The sequence below is a fragment of the Haliotis cracherodii genome, unplaced genomic scaffold (genome assembly GCF_022045235.1).
Source record: "Haliotis cracherodii isolate W230 unplaced genomic scaffold, xgHalCrac1.p SCAF_7, whole genome shotgun sequence".
Classification (NCBI taxonomy): Eukaryota; Metazoa; Mollusca; class Gastropoda; order Lepetellida; family Haliotidae; genus Haliotis; species Haliotis cracherodii.
In genome coordinates this window covers 36,007,025-36,022,713 of record NW_027266330.1, presented here as the reverse complement: position 1 = coordinate 36,022,713, position 15,689 = coordinate 36,007,025, and positions in this window count along the sequence as shown.

Sequence of the window (15,689 nt, the reverse complement as noted above, 5' to 3'; positions counted from 1 at the left end):
ATAGATAGATACATGTAGATAGATAGATAGAACGGTAGATAGAACGATAGACAGATAGATAGATAGATGTAGATAGATGTAGATAGATAGATAGATAGATAGATAGATAGATAGATAGATAGATAGATACATGTAGATAGATAGATAGATACTAGTAGATAGATAGATAGATAGAACGATAGATAGATAGAACGATAGAACGATAGATAGATAGATAGATAGATAGATAGATAGATGGATAGGGGACAGTTGATGCGGAGGCTGAAGCAAGCAGTACGTGACAGACTACAGGTCACATATCAATTAAGGTGAATATGATTACATAATGTACCCACTCATACGTGACCCCATCTAATAATGAAATAAAGCCTCCCCAAGTCTAGCTGGATATCAAGGGCAGGGCCAAGAGGCTCATACCGTTCGGGTACAGATAAACGTGTAACGTCTATAGATAATTACGTGCCATGTTAAACATAAGGAAAGCTCCAATGGTGTTTCCCGACCGACAACACGTGGAACAGATCTCCGCCAGGTGGCGCTGTACCGTCTCCATCCTGTCCTCGCGCTTGAATGGCAGTATTGTAGCTTTGTGTTGAAGGGCCTACCGAAGTTGTAACCCCAAAGTACCTCGAACAACCAGCCAGGAATCTCGGCTTTATTAAATATCGTGTTCCAAACGAAATGTGTTCTAGGGTTCATTGAACCGCTGTGACAAGGTACAAGGACAGTTGTAACATGGCACGGTTTAGTGTGTAAACTAAAGCTTTGCAGGCGAGTACGATTTTTCATTTTTCGGTAGACGCACTAGACGGACTGTCTACGTTGTCACTGCTACAAGATATCCATTAACTCCGGCCACAACAATGTTGTAAAAGCGACATTTAATTTCTTTCACTGACTCTCACTTAATAAGAGAGAGAGAGAGAGAGAGAGAGAGAGAGACATCCTTCCAAGGCCAAGGTTATTTCTTACCCATACACCACTATTATGACGTGTTATATGGCGGTAAAGATTGGGGTGGTTGTCGCCATGCCGAAAAATGGTTGAAGCGCAGATAAAATATGTTGCGTGATGAAGTGTCCAAATTTTAACAGGAATCGTGACTAGAGTAACCGTCCCTGGTTGTTGTAAACAGAGTTAGTGAGTGAGTATGGTTTTACGCCGCTTTTAGCAATATTCCAGCAATATCACGGCGGGGGACACCAGATATGGTCTTCACACATTGTACCCCTGTCGGGAATCGAACCCGGGTCTTCGGCTTGACGAGCGAACGCTTAAACCACTAGGCTACCCGACCGCCCCTAAACAGAAATAGTATGTTTGATCGTTGTAAGTTTCTCGAAGGCTGGCTCAAGATTGGATCACTTACCACCTGACACAGCAAAAAAAGTGTAGGTTTCCGTCTTCCGGAAACCTTCCGGAAACCTTCCGGATACCTTCCCATTTTGGATCCGGCCCGGATACCTTCCGGAAACCTTCCGGAAACCTTCCCAAAAAAATGTCAAAATTTGGGGGGTGCATTTTGTTCACTTAAGTGTGAAACACATAAAAAAATTAACTTGAAAATACCAAGCAATTTGAAGGTTGTTGAAGGCATCTGGAAGGTTTCCGGAAGGTTTCCGGAAGGTATCCGGATGCAAAATTTCTTCATGACTTGCTTCTGGTAAATAATGTTAGCCTGTGCATTACAGGTACCTGTTGTAATATTCTGTGTTATTTTAATGGTACATATCCTCCTAAAACATTTTTGGAGAAGAAAATTGTTCAATTTCATATTTTGTCCTTTTCGGATGATAATGGTATTTAATGAACAAACATCAGTTCTTGTATAATGATATCCTTAAATTTCATGTCCAGACTTCCAGTTTGTACTGAGAAAAAGAAAAAGTCATTGACAATGTGCTCACTTGGGCCTTTGGTCCTAGTGAGATGATAATAAGACTATTTGTAACGGTACATGTACTTGTTATATCCAAAATACTAACTTCATTGACATTTGCCTCACCCTAGTTTTATGGTACTACAGTAAGCTCTTCCTCAGTTACTGTGAATTATTATATTAAAAGGGATTGACAGTTAATTTGACACTGGAGTTGTAACCACTGCACATATATGTGTATTCAAATAAAATAACAACGATGTGCTTAATACTTCACAAATATCTCCAGAAATAGGCATTTTAGTTATAATTGCAAAAATACTTTATGAATGACCCCTTCACTGTTGCCTTGATCTTACACTTCAACCCCTCATGAGTTATCACTTTTGAGTGTGAATTTGACCTTCAATATCAGTGATAAATATTTAAAAAACATTTCAAAGAGCTATCCAGCACATAAACCAAATATGCAGTCCTTTGGTAGAATTCAACATATCATTGACCAAAATATGGAAGTAATGTAACCAGTATATGTATAAGAGTTACTAAGACTTCTGTAGAAAAGGCAATTTAAGGGAAAATGTAGTATATATAGATCACACACGACCTTTTTCCAACTTCGACCCCTGCCCAAAGGAAGAGTTAGACCACAAACAAACTTTTTGTCTTGTTGTGACTTTAACCTTTGACATAACAGATCAATGTGTCATCAGACGTTTTCAGAGCAAAGGAAACATGTGTTATTTATCTTGAGATGCCCAAGCAATGGTTTCATAAGATAAGTGTGGCTATTAAACTGAGGCAAAATCATGAAACATCCCCATTTACACACCTGGCAAATGAAACATAAGCAACAATCAAATTATCAATTTCTTTTATTCATATGCCTATAGTATATCGCACATTGAACAGTGTTCACATGATGGTTCCTGCAGTATGCAATTTCATCCTATTCTTCAATACTCATAACAGAGTGTGATAACTGTTCGCTTGACAGTACCTACGGATTAAGTTCACCAGTTCAGATAACTTACTTTCCCTCAATCCTCCTTTTCTTTCTATATTGCCATGGATGAACAGGAACCAGGAGGAGGGGATACCAGTTACACTCTATCTCTGCTGCATTGTGTTAGTAGAATTGTGAACTTTCCATTTGGTGTTTGGGTCCACATTTAAAGACAATAAGTCCCATTTATCATTCCTTTCAAGTGTTTACAAGAATTTCCTGAATGTCCTGGAAGAATTCCACACCAGCTTGGCATTGGTTGGTCTTCTCACATTAGCCAGACCAGCCTTTGTGTGTCCCAGTACCATTTGGCATACAATTTCTCAGTCGGCCTCCATTGAAATAACAGGACCCTCATCATCGCTGTCTGCAAATCACCTCTGATATCTGAAGGGGTGCAGCCTCTGTTTAGGACTCCCTTGTCTGGTCCTTCCAGACTGTCAACCTGGAGTACTCATCCAGGGATCTCAAGCAGGACTTCAGTTTCTGCAGCATTATGTAAAAAGATTTTAGCAATCAAAAAGAATTGTTGCCACATGTACTTACAGATAGAAGGCAGCAAAATCACTCAAGTTGTCTCACATATGTGAGTCTTGTTATATGCTAAACATTTAAGATAATCACATCTCAAATCTCAACCAGACAAACCAGTGACTAATGTTATGAACTCGGTCCAGACAAATCGATGATAACTATTATGGACAATATCCCACATCACTGTGGTATGATTACATGTGATCAATGAGCCTACTCAATCACAACCTTATCTATTAATTAGGCTTGGAAAGCTGGGAATCTTTTTAAGAGATGTCATTTAGTGACTGTTTCAACTCATCAACATGGAAAAATATATATTCACAATCCTTGTCATATAGCCAAACTATTGCTGGATGCAGTGTTAAATAAATGATTTGGCTTTAACACTGCTTTGAACAGTATTCCAGATATATCACCGCATGTTAGTTTGATGTGGGAAGAAAGTCCTAAGTGATGCAGGTCTTTGATGAATCCCACGAGTATGTGTATAATGCTGACAAACCTAGCAACATAATCGGGGAGAACCAGGATTTGAACCCATGACTATAGGTTTCTGCTAAGCCAAAGAGATGCAACTCTGCACAGAAAATTGTAGTGCCTTAGATAATAGGACATCCGTGCCTACAGCGATAAGGAACAAACTGAAGACACATTTGCAAAATAACCATATGAACCAAACAGAATTATTTCAAAATATTTACCACTCACTGTTGCTCTTCTATGGTCTTTCTTTGCATTGATGCTGCACGGATGAATGTCTCTTTTATTCATCCGGACATTCTACAAACATAAGTAGCATTCACATCACAGAAATGTCCAAACTGTACATGTTGTACATTTGATTCAAATGAAAAGACCCCAGTTGTGATTCCGACTTAGAACTACCCTAATCATAATAATTCATGTCAAACATTTAGAGATGACATTTATCCCCATATTTAACAAATGTTAAAACAATATTTTGACAACAAAGTCAGGGTCATTCAACACATACATTACATAGGAAATAACTTGTTCGACAATGCAGAGAGATCCTCACCGAGGTGAATATCATTCCATGAATTATTGCCACATTTTCTTGAAATGCAGATTAATGCAATGCAGTATTTACTTTTATTTCTAGGCTATTTGTTTGGCTTTTCCATGGCACTGTTTTGACAGAGATCTAACCTTGATATGACACGTTGTTCAGAAATGATATAAATAAGAGAATACTTTATTATTCCCGAGAAAATTTGGGTAACATTGTAAAAGCACAGAGAAACAAGTATAAGATTCATGATTTAAGTTAAATACACTCGACCCGTGAAGATTCCTGGGTAGACTAGGTCTTCAGCAACCCATGCTTGTTGTAAAAGGCCATTATGCTTGTCGTAAAAGGTGACTAACGGATAGGGTGGTCAGACTCTCTGACTTGGTTGATGCATGTCATTGATCTAAATTCCGTGGCTCGATGCTCATGATATGAATCACTGGGTTGTCTGGTCCAGACTCGATTATTTACAGACCGCCGTCATATAGCTGAGTGCGGCGTTAAACAACAAACCAACCTAAATACACTCATACACACAAACACAACATCCAAACACCAGGGTTAGAAATTGGCACTAGTCATTTTGACATTTTAAAGGTTTTCCTATATGCTATCATTTTAGGACTAGTGGACTGAAAGTGTTAGTTTCTACCGCTGCAAACACTAACCAACTAATGAATTGAGTGGTCAGACTAGGTTGTCATCATACTCTGAGGGCATGGATCTTTGCTGAAAATAACAATCACTAGATTGCCTGGTCCATGTTCAATTATTTACAGGCTGCCATCACAGAGCTGGACTATTGTGAGTGTGATGTTTCACATTACATTGAAATATACCATGATGAATACATGTAGTTTGTATTTATCACAAACAAAAGTACTCACTCAATACTTGGTATCCTCCCTGAGGATGTCTGTGAACCTGCCCACAAACCCTGAACATGCTGAAACAGAAAACAACTAACTTGTCTTTATCCTTTCAATGTTTCAGTGTGAATTTGTTAAAGATTGATAAGCTGTCATTATTCATTGTAATCCATATCTCACTTTCAGGTGGCAACACATGATTGGAATTGAATGCCACGTTTTGTTTGACATGCACTTTGCCAGATTTATACCCTTGGTAACTAACCCTCATCATCAAATCCCAGCGTTATGTTGAGAATAAGGACACGACCCTTAAAAGTCCTGCACCTGTAGCTCTTATGCAAGCCCAAATAGAAATACCATGTCACAACAAACACTTGATCATAATAATAACAAAGGGTTTCCGAAAACAACGAAACTAAAAGGCCCTTGACGTTTACAGTAGTAACATGGAGATCAGGAAAATATCTAAATCAATCCATTCCATAAGATCTCTGTATAGAAATCATGGAACATTATGTCTCGAAGCCCTGCTACGTACCTGGCATCTGCAAGCTGCTCTTCCTTCCTTCGGCTGTCAATCGAGTTTTCGAAATACTTGACGTCCTCGTTGTGGATGGCTCAGGTGGATTTCGACCGGGATTTCCGAGTTAGAGGTGATTGAGAACAATGTATCGATACACGAGGTAAGCATATCGCAATCAAGCATCACGGTGTACATCGATTACACGAGGTTTGAGTGTTTGTTTACATTTGTGTTCCAAAATGGCGCCCTCGGCCATACGGGGAATTATGGGTAGACTTGCTTGTCCCGGAATAACACGAGTTGGTCACGAATGACGAGCGGTCATTTCTGCAGCTGTTACGGAAAGAGACGAGGTTGGCCGATTACAGTTCATACAGGCCATATTGGAAGCCGCGGGGATTTCGACAGTGTGTATTAGGAAGTATACCTATGTGGTGTATGGAATATGCGTTTGCCTACCATGCCAGGCAGTGTGACAAGGGATATCCCAGCGGATGTAATATTCCTACAGCAGAAATGTTTCACAACCTCGATTGCAGGGAGCTGAAGATGTGACATATTCAGACAGAGACCATAATACATAGACTGTTATATGGTCTCTGATTCAGGTAAGGAATATGTTAATAATATTGATCACGTATTAAAGTTATTTCTCTTCTGTAAGCCACTTATTCTGTTTTATATATGTTAGTAAATGTGTGATTTAATTTTTGTAGGATAAGCAATCTACCTAACTTATGTTAATCCTTGCTAATGTATATGATGTAGAAATATGTTTGCTTACTTATATTCCTTTATCTAGATACTCTATAGTGACTCATTTTTTTAGTTCATACCGTACCGACTTACCTTACTTTTGCAGGTGTGAATAATCAAGAACAAATTAAATGACAGGAGTTTTGCAACAGTGAACATTGTGAAGTGGAAGATAAGACATTTGAAAGGTATGGATATTTTCACTTGAACTTGTTGAAGAATACCGTGATGACAACTTTATCATGTTGGGAATTTTGAATTTTGTTGGTTGAAGTGCTGAAGACCAAGGTTCGATTCTTGTCATGGGTACAATGTGTGAAGTCTATGTCAGGTGTCCCTTGCTGTGGTATTACTAAAAACAGCGTAAAACCATACCCACTCATTTGGGGATTCCGGGTTGGAATTGGTCCCCATCAACCTATGCTAGTTGTAAGAGAGGGTTATACTATAAAGGGAAATAGTACCTCGCCTACTATTGCCTGGTGAAAACAGCACCTTGTTATTTTTTTTACCTTGGGTCTGAATATGCCCGAATACATGAAATTAAACTTGCATGGTCACTTGTAAACACAAATAACTGAGAAATGTTCAAAAAGGTTTACATTAAAAACTAGCATCTACTTGCCGACTCTGATTTGGAGATGTAACTAAACTTATTGTGAAAATATAATATGCTTTGATTTCTTTGAAGTAAAATAAATGCAATTAAACTTGCAAACACAAATAATTGTTAAATGTTAGTCACCTAAAAATAGTTTACGTTAGAAATTAGCCTCTGCTCAAATTTACTCATGATTCTGATTGGGAGGTGCAACTAAACTTATCATTGAAAGATCACATGCTTTGAAGTTTTAAGTAGCTTTACTCAGATTAGCTCAATGTCAAACTGAACCTCAGTCTGGCTAAAATGTCAAGAAACTGGACAACAGGTATACTATATATGTCATATTTATTTTAGTAAGTAGGAAATAAATAGTAATTTTATAGAAATTTCATTTATATATATTTCGGCCAGGAATCAACATGTCTATAGATAACAGACAACAATTAGTAGCCCTTTTTGCCAAATCAAGGTGCTGTTTTCGTTGGAGAAATCAGTGACATTTTGCTGAGGTGCCGTTTTAGCCTCACCCATAAGAGATAACCTAATAGATCAGGTGATCAGGCTCATTGACCTGGTTCATGGCATCTGACAGTGACCATCTAACAGTGTGGATTGATGTTCACAATATCAATCACTGGATTGTCTAGAATTTTGGGCCTACCTTTAGAATACAGTACCTAACTTTTCAAACAGGTCACAGTACCTTGTGATGTAATTCGTAGTATTCTGTTGCCTGGCACACTGGCAAAACAATGCCTTGTGATGTCAGGGGTCTGACTGACTGATATAAAAGATTTAACGTGCGCTTTCCGACTACAGCGTATTTCGCACACGGGCCTGGTCGGACCATTTAGTGTATTCCGAGAAGGGTGAAAGTGGTGTGTGCAACCCAAGAGGGGGCTTTTAGGGGTTGCTTATATTGATTTTTTGAAATTTTTAAATTTGGAATAAATGCCGAGGTGGGTGGAGGAGGGAACTAAGGGAGCCGGGTGAGGTGGGTGTTTGTATGTTTATTGGATTTTGAATTGGTAGATTAATTAATTTTTAGATGCGCTTAATTAGGTCTGTTTTGATTAGGAATACGCCTAGGGCCTTGAAGTTTTCTAGTTTATTTTGAGGGTTTAGTATTTCATCTAGAGTAGGAACTTTATTTAGATTGAGGGCGGTTTGTAGTGTGGTTCTGTGTGTTTGATAGTGGGCTCAGTGAATGAGTGCGTGTTCTGTGGTTTCGGGTTGTTTGCAGTGGGGGCAGTTGCCTGTGGTGTGTCTTTTAAGTTGTTTTAGGTGGTTATTTAGGTTGGTGTGTCCTGTTTGGAGTTTTGTAATTAATCTGTCAATTTTTTTAGAGGGGTGTAGGATTTTAGGTTTGGCTAGTGGTTTTCTGAGCACTTTTTTGATTTGGCTATTTGAGTTTTGATATTGATTATGCCATTTTTTGGTTATTTTTTGTTTGTTTACACTTTTAATTTCTGATTTTGAGATGGGTAGGTTTAGGCTTATTTCTGGTATTTTGAGAGATAATTTAGCTGCTTTATCGGCGCTTTCATTGCCGTAAATTCCTACGTGGGCGGGGATCCACAAGAAGGTTATTTGTTTGCCTGCTTTTGTTAGGTCGTTGGAGCTTTTAAGTATTTGGTTTATTAATTTAGGTCGTTTTTTGGTATTTTTGTTTTGGAGGGTTTGTAGTCCACTAAGGGAGTCAGTGAGAATTAGGATTTTTTTGTTGTTTTTAGATTGTTGGTTATGCAGGGCTGAGGCCATGCCCATAAGTTCGGCCGTGAATATAGATTGGTTGTTAGGGAGTCGGTAAGATTGTGTGGATATAACTGGTTGTGAGGTATGGACTCCGAAGCCTGTGTGGTTGGAGATCGGGTCTGAAGATCCGTCAGTGTATATGTGACACCAATTTGGCCAATTTTCGTGTATGTATGCAAGTGTGGTGGTTTTAGCTATGTTTGGGTCGGTTTGTTTATTTATTTGGTTAGCTAGCGTTGTGTCTATTTGGGGTATTTTGAGTTTAGGGGTGAAGATATTTGATTTTTTGCAGTTTTGTTTAAGATTTTGAGTTTGGTGTTCATTGAGGTAGTTAGTTATTCTTTGGGATATTGGGGTGAGTAAGGGGTGTTTGCGAGCTAGAGCTTGGTTTCTTGGGCTAATGTTTTGGTTAATTAGGTTTTGGATGAGAGGGTTTGTTTGGGACGCGGCCCAGAAGTTAAGGCTTAGATGTTCCCTGCGTAGATTTAGTGGCATTTCTCCTGTAAGGGCCTGAAGTGAGGTGTAGGAGGTGCCATGTTGGGTGCGTGTAATTAGTTTGAGAGTCTGATATTGTATTGAGTCAAGTTTTTTAGAAAGAGAGTTGTTTAGGGTATTGTATATGGCACAGCCGTAGTCTAGTTTTGATCTAATTAGTGTTGTATATAGTGAGAGGAGAGTATCTTTGGAGGCTCCCCAGTTAGAGCCGGTGAGACATCTTAATGTGTTAAGGTCTTTGCTGCATCTAGTTTTTAGGTTTTGGACGTGAGCCTCCCAGGTGAGGTGTTGATCGAAAATAAGTCCTAAGAATTTTGTTTGTTTTTGGAATTTGATTGTTTGGTTGTTTAGCTGGAGGATTGGGTAGGCAGGTTTCATGTTTTTATGTTTGAATACTACTCCTGTTGTTTTATCTGAGTTAAGGGAGAAGCCCCATTTGTCTGCCCATTGTTGTATTTTATTTAGAGATTTTTGGATTAAGTTTTCTGCCATTTTAATGCTTTTAGTGCGGATCCATAGGGCTCCGTCATCCGCGAATTTTGAAGTGTTTAGTTTAGGGGATAATCCCTCGAATAGATCATTTATCATTATATTGAAGAGGGTTGGGCTGAGGATGCTGCCCTGGGGAGTGCCATTTTCTAGGGGACACTGGTCCGATAGTGTATGGTCTATACCCACGGTAATTTTGCGATTGTTTAGGAAATCTTGGATGAAGTTTATTATTTGACCTTTTAGTCCTATTTTTTTTAGTTTTTGTATTAGCCCGTGGTGCCATACCATATCGAAAGCTTTAGAGAAGTCGAGGAATATGCCTATGGTGTATTGCTTGTTTAGCTGTCAGGGGTCATTGGATGTGCATATATATGTTCTTTTCAGTGGTCTATCGTCTCCACACGCTATGTTGTTGCATGAGTTTAAATTATTTGTTTACTAAATATTGTTTTAAACATTTATATGTGAACTGGATGGGTAAACAAGCAAAAACTTATTTGAATACCGCTCCAGAATTAGAATACAATATGATATGACAAAAGTACAGTCAAGGAATACAATTATATACATGTTCTTATTATAGAAACTACGTTGTCGGCGCTGTCAGGTCGCATTTTTAGTAGTAATAGTGTACTGCAATATACGGCAAGGAATAGTATTATAAATTTAAGATGCTATGTACAATCACAAAACCTATTGGATAGCTGAATGTAGTATTCTACTGATTTAAGAATTTCTAAGTTTATTTTTGACGTCCTTTCATGATTACCTAATAGAATTGAATTTAGATCATATCCCTTAACATAATAGTACATATTCTGTCTTAAATCATTGTAATTTGGACATATGAGAAAGAAGTGAAGTGCATCTTCAGTGTGATGGCCACAGCTACATGCAGGATTATCTTATAAATATTGCCTGCGGATGCACATTTTATAACAAGTGCTTGTTTATTTTCTATATACTTTTATTTCATTTTTTACTTATTACAGTGGTTAAAATGATTATAAATATAAATTGAAACTAATAATGTGCAATAAGCGGGTTATAGCTGAAACGACACCTTGGCAAAACAGCACTGACTGGCGAAATACTTGCCGAAAGCGAAAACGGCGATTATTGCTTGATAAAATAAATGAAATTAAACTAGGATTGATAACTTGCAAAGATAATAATTGTGAAATGTTAAAACAAGTTTACAATAGAAATTAGCCTCTACTCCAACTTATCCTATACCCGACTCAATTTATTGTGATAACATGCTTTGAAGTAAAATATATGGAATTAAACACACATCGTCTCATACAAACACAAAGGCATGTAGTTGTTAAACGTTGAAACAAGTTTACCTTCGAAATTAGTCCCCTACTCCAATTTACTCACCGACTCTGATTGGAAGACACAGCTCACTTGTTGTGAATGTATTTTTCACTTTAAAGTTTAAAGTACTCAATGTCAAGCTGAAACTGTATTTAAGAATCCTAACATGGTGCAATTTTTCACAATGGCCTTTCGATGTGTCATTTGAACATGTTGAAAGGTTTTACAAGGGATATTTGTAACCCAATACTTTCCGTAACGGGCGACAATATGCTCGTCTAAAGAGTTGACTAACGCCATCAGGTGGCGATCAGGCTCGGTGACTTGGTTGATGCATGTCATTGATCCCAATTGTGTGGGTCGATGCTCATGATGTCAATCACTGGACTGTCTGTTCCAGACTCGATTATTTACATATAGCTGGAATATTGCTTGAGTGCGGCATAAAACAACATACCAAATCATAAGTGTGGGATGAATGATTTGAAATTAGCAAGTTTAATGTGACCTTCAATCACTACAACCTGATCTGAGTCTTGAAAAGATATGACTTTGATTCAGTGAAAATTTGCATCATGATAGTTTCAACTGTAGATACAGTTATCTGTTTTTTTTACAGTTTCTGTTTTCAATATATATGTTGTTCAAAAAAGCTTTGCCTCTTCACCAACCCTATTCCTCTTTTGGAATAAATAGTGTCTAATAATTCAAACACCATCACTACTAATCATCCTAGTGAACACAACAAAGAAATGCACATCAAAAATGTCATTATTATTATCTCTGATAAATTAGAAAAAAATGTTATCCAGCAAGATACATTTCCTTGGTCCCAAGAAGCATGTTACTTAGTAAACTGACTCGATAAGTTGAATAGCATACTTACTTACTTACTTACTTTGGAGATTTAACGTGCGCTTTCCGACTGATGCGTATTTCGCACACGGGCCCGGCCAGGCCATTTAATGTGTTTCCGAGAGGGGCGAGGGTGGTCTGTGCAACCCAAGAGGGGGCTTTAGGGGTTGCTTATATATAATTTGGGAATTTTGAGATTTGGAATAGATGCCGATGGGGTTGGGGAGGAGAACTAAGGGAGCTGGGTATGGTGGATGTTTGTTTGTTTATGTGATTTTGATTTGGTAGGTTATTATGGTTTTAGATGCGTTTTATTAGTTCCGTTTTTATTAAGAATACGCCTAAGGCCTTGAAGTTTTCTAGTTTATTTTGTGGGTTTAGTATTGCTTCTAGAGTGAGAGCCTTGTTTAGATTGAGGGTGGTTTGTAATGCGGTTCGATGTGTTAGGTAGTGTGTGCAGTGGATGAGTGCGTGTTCTGGGGTTTCTGGTTGTTTGCAGTGTGGGCAGTTACCTGTAGTGTGTTTTTTAAGTTTTTTTAGGTGGTTATTTAGGTTGGTGTGTCCTGTTTGGAGTTTAGTGATTACTCTGTCGATTTTTTTTGATGGATGGAGAATTTTTGGTTTGGTTAGTGGTTTGCTGAGCACTCTTTTGATTTGGCTATTTGAGTTTAGATATAGGTTATGCCATTTTTTTGTGATTTTTTGTTTGTTTACACTTTTAATTTCTGATTTTGAGATGGGTAAGTTTAAGCTTATTTCTGGGATTTTGAGTGATAGTTTAGCTGCTTTATCGGCGTTTTCATTACCGTATATTCCTACGTGGGCGGGTATCCACAAGAAGGTTATTTGTTTGCCTGCTTTTGTTAGGTCGTTGGAGCTTTTAAGTATTTGATTTATTAATTTAGGTCGGTTTTTGGTATTTTTGTTTTGGAGGGCTTGTAGTCCACTTAGGGAGTCAGTAAGTATTAGGATTTTTTGGTTGTTTTTGGATTCTTGATTGTGGAGGGCTGAGGCCATGCCCATTAGTTCGGCCGTGAATATTGATTGGTTATTTGGGAGTCGGAAGGATTGTGTGGTGTTAGTTGGTTGTGTGGTATGGACTCCGAAACCCGTGTGTTTGGAGGTCGGATCTGAGGATCCGTCCGTGTAAATGTGACACCAATTTGGCCAATTTTTGTGTATGTATGCTAGTGTGGTAGTTTTAGCTATGTTTGGGTCGGTTTGTTTATTTATTTGGCTAGCTAGTGTTGTGTCTATTTTGGGTATTTTAAGTTTAGGGGTGAAGATATTTGATTGTTTGCAGTTTTGTTTAAGATTTTTAATTTGGTGTTCATTTAGGTAGTTTGTTATTCTTTGGGATATTGGGGTAAGTAAGGGGTGTTTACGAGCTAGAGCTTGGTTTTTGGGGCTGATGTTTTGGTTTATTAAGTTTTGGATGAGAGGGTTTGATTGGGACGCGGCCCAGAAATTTAAGCTTAGCTGTTCCCTGCGTAGACTTAGTGGCATTTCTCCTGTTAAGGCCTGAAGTGAGGTGTAGGAGGTGCCATGTTGGGTGCGTGTAATGAGTTTGAGAGCCTGATATTGTATTGAGTCAAGTTTTTTAGATAGAGAGTTGTTTAGGGTGTTGTATATGGCGCAGCCGTAGTCTAGTTTTGATCTAATTAGGGATATGTAGAGAGAGAGGAGAGTATCTTTGGAGGCTCCCCAGTTAGAGCCAGTTAGGCATCTTAGGGTGTTTAGGTCTTTACTGCATTTAGTTGTTAGGTTTTGGATGTGAGCATCCCAGGTGAGATGTTCATCGAAAATAAGTCCTAAGAATTTGGTTTGTTTTTGAAATTTGATTGTTTGATTGTTTAGCTGGAGGATTGGGGAGGCGGGTTTCATGTTTTTATGTTTGAATACTATTCCTGTTGTTTTTTCTGTGTTAAGGGAGAAGCCCCATTTGTCAGCCCATTGTTGTATTTTATTAAGAGATTTTTGGAGTAGATTTTTGGCCATTTTCATGCTTTTAGTGCGGATCCAGATGGCTCCATCATCCGCGAATTTTGATGTGTTTACTTTAGGGGATAGACCCTCGAATAGATCGTTTATCATTATATTGAAGAGGGTGGGGCTGAGGATACTGCCCTGTGGAGTGCCATTTTCTAGGGGACATTGGTCCGATAGAGTTTGGTCTATACCCACGGTTATTTTACGATTGTTTAAGAAGTCCTGGATGTAGTTTATTATCTGACCTTTGAGTCCTATTTTTTTTAGTTTTTGTATTAGCCCATCGTGCCATACCATGTCGAAAGCTTTAGAGAAGTCTAAGAAGATGCCTGTGGTATATTGTTTATTTAGTTGTCCTGTCTTAATATCTTGTTCTAGTCGGGCGAGGTTATCTAGGGTTGAGCGGCCAGGAGTGAAACCGCTTTGATCTGGGTTTATGATTTTATTTTGGGTTAGGTAATGTTGTAATCTATTTTTAGCCATTGATTCCATTACTTTACATAAGTTTGAAGTTAGGGATATTGGTCTATATGAGTTAGCTTGATTAGCTGGTTTATTAGGTTTAGGGATTGGTATGACTAGGGCCTGTTTCCAGGGAGTAGGAGTTGAATAGCAGTCAGCGTGGTTGTAAAGGCACAACTGACTAAGCCGTCACTACTCAATTAAGTAATTAACAGACAATTGCAAGTACTAATACCCACCCGACACTAATTGCCCTGTTAATCCCTAGTCCACAATGAGTTGACATTGAGTTCATTTTGCTAATTAGCTGTTTTTATAGTAGCAAGGTAATAAACATCAAAGGTGGGGCAGGCTTTGATCATGTGTTCTGTAGAAGAGATGATGCCACTTGTTTTATGTTTATTTAGGATTAGCTACATCCCTTGATGCTACCAAGGCAGCCCTTGAGATTATCAGACAGTTTGGCTAGACACAAACTGATGTCTCCCTTGTAGCACACTATGTGTCAGACACAGACTTTGAGCACTCTGTGCAGATGCATATCAATGCATAAAGAACATTGGGTAGATGATTCAACAATGCCACACAAGTCAAAGTTGGGTTTCACTGTATTTAGAAACAGACGATGGATCCAAAACTTTATAACAGTAATTATGATTAATTTAAACTTTGCCAAGCCAATATTTTGGCAGATTTGCATGTTATTGTTAATCTTCATTTAGTTAATTTTCAAAAAAGATAGGATGAATGATAAAATATGATAATGAGTCATGAATATTTGAATTCAGATCAGAACAAACAGGGAGGGTCACCCCAAAATGTGAGAGTCTCTAGGGGAGACTTTTGACAAAATGGACAATAAAATATAAAGTGCTTCGCATTTTCTTTCAGGGAGGGTTGTGTCAAAAATGAATGAGAACATACCGGTAATACATGACCGGCCCCTTTAATGTAATATACATAGTTTTTAGTTGATGGTTCAGGTTGTACTTTTCAGTTGAATTTCTTATCACTGTCTATGATGGACTACCAATTAACGGTAGATATTTAATATCCATAATAACTTAGATAAATGCTTCTACAGTCTCATCCTAATTTGTAAAAATTTGAA